The sequence below is a fragment of the Oncorhynchus kisutch genome, linkage group LG8 (assembly GCF_002021735.2).
Source record: "Oncorhynchus kisutch isolate 150728-3 linkage group LG8, Okis_V2, whole genome shotgun sequence".
Classification (NCBI taxonomy): domain Eukaryota; kingdom Metazoa; phylum Chordata; class Actinopteri; order Salmoniformes; family Salmonidae; genus Oncorhynchus; species Oncorhynchus kisutch.
The window spans coordinates 67,101,240-67,107,703 of record NC_034181.2 but is presented as its reverse complement, the minus strand read 5'-3'; the positions used below and the strand labels follow the sequence as shown (position 1 = coordinate 67,107,703).

Below are 6,464 nucleotides of genomic sequence, written 5' to 3'. Positions count from 1 at the left end.
CGGCCTTCCCAATGAAAACGACTTAGAAAATTCAAACATATATTTCATGGAAAAGTTATGTTGAATGTTTCTGGAACACGCACTATGCTGCCTTGGTTGACAACATGATCGAGCGGTGAGGGCCCTCCTCGCCGATAAAGCGTAACAAACTTAACATTTATAAATATTTCTATGAACATGCCAAGATTGAACAACTGAGACATAAACTGAACAAGTTCCACAGACATGTGACTAACATAAATGGAATAACGTGTCCCTGAACAAAGGGGGGTCAAAATCAAAAGTAACAGTCAGTATCTGGTGTGGCCACCAGCTGCATTAAGAACTTCAGTGCATCTCCTCCTCATGGACTGCACCAGATTTGCCAGTTCTTGCTGTGAGATGTTACCCCACTCTTCCACCAAGGCAAATGCAAGTTCCCGGACATTTCTGGGGGGAATGGCCCTAGCCCTCACCCTCCGATCCAACAGGTCCCAGACGTGCTCAATGGGATTGAGATGCGGGTTCTTCGCTGGCCATGGCAGAACACTGACATTCCTGTCTTGCAGGAAATCACACACAGAACGAGCAGTATGGCTGGTGGCATTGTCATGCTGGAGGGTCACGTCAGGATGAGCCTGCAGGAAGGGTACCAAATGAGGGGGGAGGATGTCTTCCTTGTAACACACAGCATTGAGATTGCCTGCAATGACAAGCTCAGTCTGATGATGCTTGTGACACACCGCCCCAGACCAGGACGTACCCTCCACCTCCATCCCGCTCCAGAGTACAGGCCTCGGTGTAACACTCATTCCTTCGACAATATACGCATATCCGACCATCACCCCTGGTGAGACAAAACCGCAACTCGTCAATGAAGAGCACTTTTTGACAGTCCTGTCTGGTCCAGCAAAGGTGGGTTTGTGCCCACGCAGATGAGCAGGGACCCTGGGCATCTTTCTTTTGGTGTTTTTCCGAGTCAGTAGAAAGGCCTCTTTAGTGTCCTAAGTTTTCAAAACTACTTAATTGCCTACCATCTGTAAGCTGTTAGTGTCTCAATGATGTTCCACATATGCATGTTCATTAATTGTTTATGGTTCATTGAACACGCATGGGAAACAGTGTTTAATCCCATTAAAATGAAGATCTGTGAAGTTATTTGTATTTTTACAAATTATCTTTGAAAGACAAGGTCCTGAAAAAGTTCCTTTTTTTGATGGGTTTATGAGGTATACATTAATGGCGCATGTAGGCAAAGACACTCAGCACAAATTGAAAAGATATCGCTCATTTCCAAATCTCACTCAGACATAGACAAAATGCACGAGCTTGCCAGGAGTCGAACCTAGAATCTTCTGATCCGTAGTCAGACGCGTTATCCATTGCGCCACAAGCCCAATAATAAATTCACCCGATACTAAATTCACCCTAACTCTGCTCTAATTGGTCAATTCTGGATATTTGGTAGCGGACGGTAATATGATTGGTTATTATGGTTATTAGGCGCATCAGATTTGCGGACATTGAGGGGATTCAAATCATCTGGGCCAGGCGCCCGGTTAGGGTGTTTGGCACCGGGTGATTTTTGGAATCGAACTGCTTCCCGGGCGTGAGCACCGTTCAAAGCCAACGGCGAAAGTCGCTCAAAACAAAAGTGACGTAATTATGTATGTCGAGTAATGAGTAGGATTCAGTGTTTTCACCTGCAAAAGTGATTGTTTTATTTGTTGAAAACGCACAATCGGCCTTCCCAATGAAAACGACTTAGAAAATTCAAACATATATTTCATGGAAAAGTTATGTTGAATGTTTCTGGAACACGCACTATGCTGCCTTGGTTGACAACATGATCGAGCGGTGAGGGCCCTCCTCGCCGATAAAGCGTAACAAACTTAACATTTATAAATATTTCTATGAACATGCCAAGATTGAACAACTGAGACATAAACTGAACAAGTTCCACAGACATGTGACTAACATAAATGGAATAACGTGTCCCTGAACAAAGGGGGGTCAAAATCAAAAGTAACAGTCAGTATCTGGTGTGGCCACCAGCTGCATTAAGAACTTCAGTGCATCTCCTCCTCATGGACTGCACCAGATTTGCCAGTTCTTGCTGTGAGATGTTACCCCACTCTTCCACCAAGGCAAATGCAAGTTCCCGGACATTTCTGGGGGGAATGGCCCTAGCCCTCACCCTCCGATCCAACAGGTCCCAGACGTGCTCAATGGGATTGAGATGCGGGTTCTTCGCTGGCCATGGCAGAACACTGACATTCCTGTCTTGCAGGAAATCACACACAGAACGAGCAGTATGGCTGGTGGCATTGTCATGCTGGAGGGTCACGTCAGGATGAGCCTGCAGGAAGGGTACCAAATGAGGGGGGAGGATGTCTTCCTTGTAACACACAGCATTGAGATTGCCTGCAATGACAAGCTCAGTCTGATGATGCTTGTGACACACCGCCCCAGACCAGGACGTACCCTCCACCTCCATCCCGCTCCAGAGTACAGGCCTCGGTGTAACACTCATTCCTTCGACAATATACGCATATCCGACCATCACCCCTGGTGAGACAAAACCGCAACTCGTCAATGAAGAGCACTTTTTGACAGTCCTGTCTGGTCCAGCAAAGGTGGGTTTGTGCCCACGCAGATGAGCAGGGACCCTGGGCATCTTTCTTTTGGTGTTTTTCCGAGTCAGTAGAAAGGCCTCTTTAGTGTCCTAAGTTTTCAAAACTACTTAATTGCCTACCATCTGTAAGCTGTTAGTGTCTCAATGATGTTCCACATATGCATGTTCATTAATTGTTTATGGTTCATTGAACACGCATGGGAAACAGTGTTTAATCCCATTAAAATGAAGATCTGTGAAGTTATTTGTATTTTTACAAATTATCTTTGAAAGACAAGGTCCTGAAAAAGTTCCTTTTTTTGATGGGTTTATGAGGTATACATTAATGGCGCATGTAGGCAAAGACACTCAGCACAAATTGAAAAGATATCGCTCATTTCCAAATCTCACTCAGACATAGACAAAATGCACGAGCTTGCCAGGAGTCGAACCTAGAATCTTCTGATCCGTAGTCAGACGCGTTATCCATTGCGCCACAAGCCCAATAATAAATTCACCCGATACTAAATTCACCCTAACTCTGCTCTAATTGGTCAATTCTGGATATTTGGTAGCGGACGGTAATATGATTGGTTATTATGGTTATTAGGCGCATCAGATTTGCGGACATTGAGGGGATTCAAATCATCTGGGCCAGGCGCCCGGTTAGGGTGTTTGGCACCGGGTGAATTTTGGAATCGAACTGCTTCCCGGGCGTGAGCACCGTTCAAAGCCAACGGCGAAAGTCGCTCAAAACAAAAGTGACGTAATTATGTATGTCGAGTAATGAGTAGGATTCAGTGTTTTCACCTGCAAAAGTGATTGTTTTATTTGTTGAAAACGCACAATCGGCCTTCCCAATGAAAACGACTTAGAAAATTCAAACATATATTTCATGGAAAAGTTATGTTGAATGTTTCTGGAACACGCACTATGCTGCCTTGGTTGACAACATGATCGAGCGGTGAGGGCCCTCCTCGCCGATAAAGCGTAACAAACTTAACATTTATAAATATTTCTATGAACATGCCAAGATTGAACAACTGAGACATAAACTGAACAAGTTCCACAGACATGTGACTAACATAAATGGAATAACGTGTCCCTGAACAAAGGGGGGTCAAAATCAAAAGTAACAGTCAGTATCTGGTGTGGCCACCAGCTGCATTAAGAACTTCAGTGCATCTCCTCCTCATGGACTGCACCAGATTTGCCAGTTCTTGCTGTGAGATGTTACCCCACTCTTCCACCAAGGCAAATGCAAGTTCCCGGACATTTCTGGGGGGAATGGCCCTAGCCCTCACCCTCCGATCCAACAGGTCCCAGACGTGCTCAATGGGATTGAGATGCGGGTTCTTCGCTGGCCATGGCAGAACACTGACATTCCTGTCTTGCAGGAAATCACACACAGAACGAGCAGTATGGCTGGTGGCATTGTCATGCTGGAGGGTCACGTCAGGATGAGCCTGCAGGAAGGGTACCAAATGAGGGGGGAGGATGTCTTCCTTGTAACACACAGCATTGAGATTGCCTGCAATGACAAGCTCAGTCTGATGATGCTTGTGACACACCGCCCCAGACCAGGACGTACCCTCCACCTCCATCCCGCTCCAGAGTACAGGCCTCGGTGTAACACTCATTCCTTCGACAATATACGCATATCCGACCATCACCCCTGGTGAGACAAAACCGCAACTCGTCAATGAAGAGCACTTTTTGACAGTCCTGTCTGGTCCAGCAAAGGTGGGTTTGTGCCCACGCAGATGAGCAGGGACCCTGGGCATCTTTCTTTTGGTGTTTTTCCGAGTCAGTAGAAAGGCCTCTTTAGTGTCCTAAGTTTTCAAAACTACTTAATTGCCTACCATCTGTAAGCTGTTAGTGTCTCAATGATGTTCCACATATGCATGTTCATTAATTGTTTATGGTTCATTGAACACGCATGGGAAACAGTGTTTAATCCCATTAAAATGAAGATCTGTGAAGTTATTTGTATTTTTACAAATTATCTTTGAAAGACAAGGTCCTGAAAAAGTTCCTTTTTTTGATGGGTTTATGAGGTATACATTAATGGCGCATGTAGGCAAAGACACTCAGCACAAATTGAAAAGATATCGCTCATTTCCAAATCTCACTCAGACATAGACAAAATGCACGAGCTTGCCAGGAGTCGAACCTAGAATCTTCTGATCCGTAGTCAGACGCGTTATCCATTGCGCCACAAGCCCAATAATAAATTCACCCGATACTAAATTCACCCTAACTCTGCTCTAATTGGTCAATTCTGGATATTTGGTAGCGGACGGTAATATGATTGGTTATTATGGTTATTAGGCGCATCAGATTTGCGGACATTGAGGGGATTCAAATCATCTGGGCCAGGCGCCCGGTTAGGGTGTTTGGCACCGGGTGAATTTTGGAATCGAACTGCTTCCCGGGCGTGAGCACCGTTCAAAGCCAACGGCGAAAGTCGCTCAAAACAAAAGTGACGTAATTATGTATGTCGAGTAATGAGTAGGATTCAGTGTTTTCACCTGCAAAAGTGATTGTTTTATTTGTTGAAAACGCACAATCGGCCTTCCCAATGAAAACGACTTAGAAAATTCAAACATATATTTCATGGAAAAGTTATGTTGAATGTTTCTGGAACACGCACTATGCTGCCTTGGTTGACAACATGATCGAGCGGTGAGGGCCCTCCTCGCCGATAAAGCGTAACAAACTTAACATTTATAAATATTTCTATGAACATGCCAAGATTGAACAACTGAGACATAAACTGAACAAGTTCCACAGACATGTGACTAACATAAATGGAATAACGTGTCCCTGAACAAAGGGGGGTCAAAATCAAAAGTAACAGTCAGTATCTGGTGTGGCCACCAGCTGCATTAAGAACTTCAGTGCATCTCCTCCTCATGGACTGCACCAGATTTGCCAGTTCTTGCTGTGAGATGTTACCCCACTCTTCCACCAAGGCAAATGCAAGTTCCCGGACATTTCTGGGGGGAATGGCCCTAGCCCTCACCCTCCGATCCAACAGGTCCCAGACGTGCTCAATGGGATTGAGATGCGGGTTCTTCGCTGGCCATGGCAGAACACTGACATTCCTGTCTTGCAGGAAATCACACACAGAACGAGCAGTATGGCTGGTGGCATTGTCATGCTGGAGGGTCACGTCAGGATGAGCCTGCAGGAAGGGTACCAAATGAGGGGGGAGGATGTCTTCCTTGTAACACACAGCATTGAGATTGCCTGCAATGACAAGCTCAGTCTGATGATGCTTGTGACACACCGCCCCAGACCAGGACGTACCCTCCACCTCCATCCCGCTCCAGAGTACAGGCCTCGGTGTAACACTCATTCCTTCGACAATATACGCATATCCGACCATCACCCCTGGTGAGACAAAACCGCAACTCGTCAATGAAGAGCACTTTTTGACAGTCCTGTCTGGTCCAGCAAAGGTGGGTTTGTGCCCACGCAGATGAGCAGGGACCCTGGGCATCTTTCTTTTGGTGTTTTTCCGAGTCAGTAGAAAGGCCTCTTTAGTGTCCTAAGTTTTCAAAACTACTTAATTGCCTACCATCTGTAAGCTGTTAGTGTCTCAATGATGTTCCACATATGCATGTTCATTAATTGTTTATGGTTCATTGAACACGCATGGGAAACAGTGTTTAATCCCATTAAAATGAAGATCTGTGAAGTTATTTGTATTTTTACAAATTATCTTTGAAAGACAAGGTCCTGAAAAAGTTCCTTTTTTTGATGGGTTTATGAGGTATACATTAATGGCGCATGTAGGCAAAGACACTCAGCACAAATTGAAAAGATATCGCTCATTTCCAAATCTCACTCAGACATAGACAAAATG

General features: G+C 45.2%; 3 non-coding genes across 3 annotated transcripts; all 3 read right to left on the bottom strand.

Annotated features, from left to right (window-relative positions):
- Positions 1-1,303: 1,303 nt before the first annotated feature.
- On the bottom strand, positions 1,304-1,376 carry trnar-acg (transfer RNA arginine (anticodon ACG)). The gene has a single exon. It is a non-coding gene; the product is annotated as a tRNA-Arg (tRNA).
- Positions 1,377-3,024: 1,648 nt separating this feature from the next.
- On the bottom strand, positions 3,025-3,097 carry trnar-acg (transfer RNA arginine (anticodon ACG)). Its single transcript has one exon. It is a non-coding gene; the product is annotated as a tRNA-Arg (tRNA).
- Positions 3,098-4,745: 1,648 nt separating this feature from the next.
- Positions 4,746-4,818, bottom strand: trnar-acg (transfer RNA arginine (anticodon ACG)). The gene has a single exon. It is a non-coding gene; the product is annotated as a tRNA-Arg (tRNA).
- Between the last annotated feature and the right edge of the window lie 1,646 nt (positions 4,819-6,464).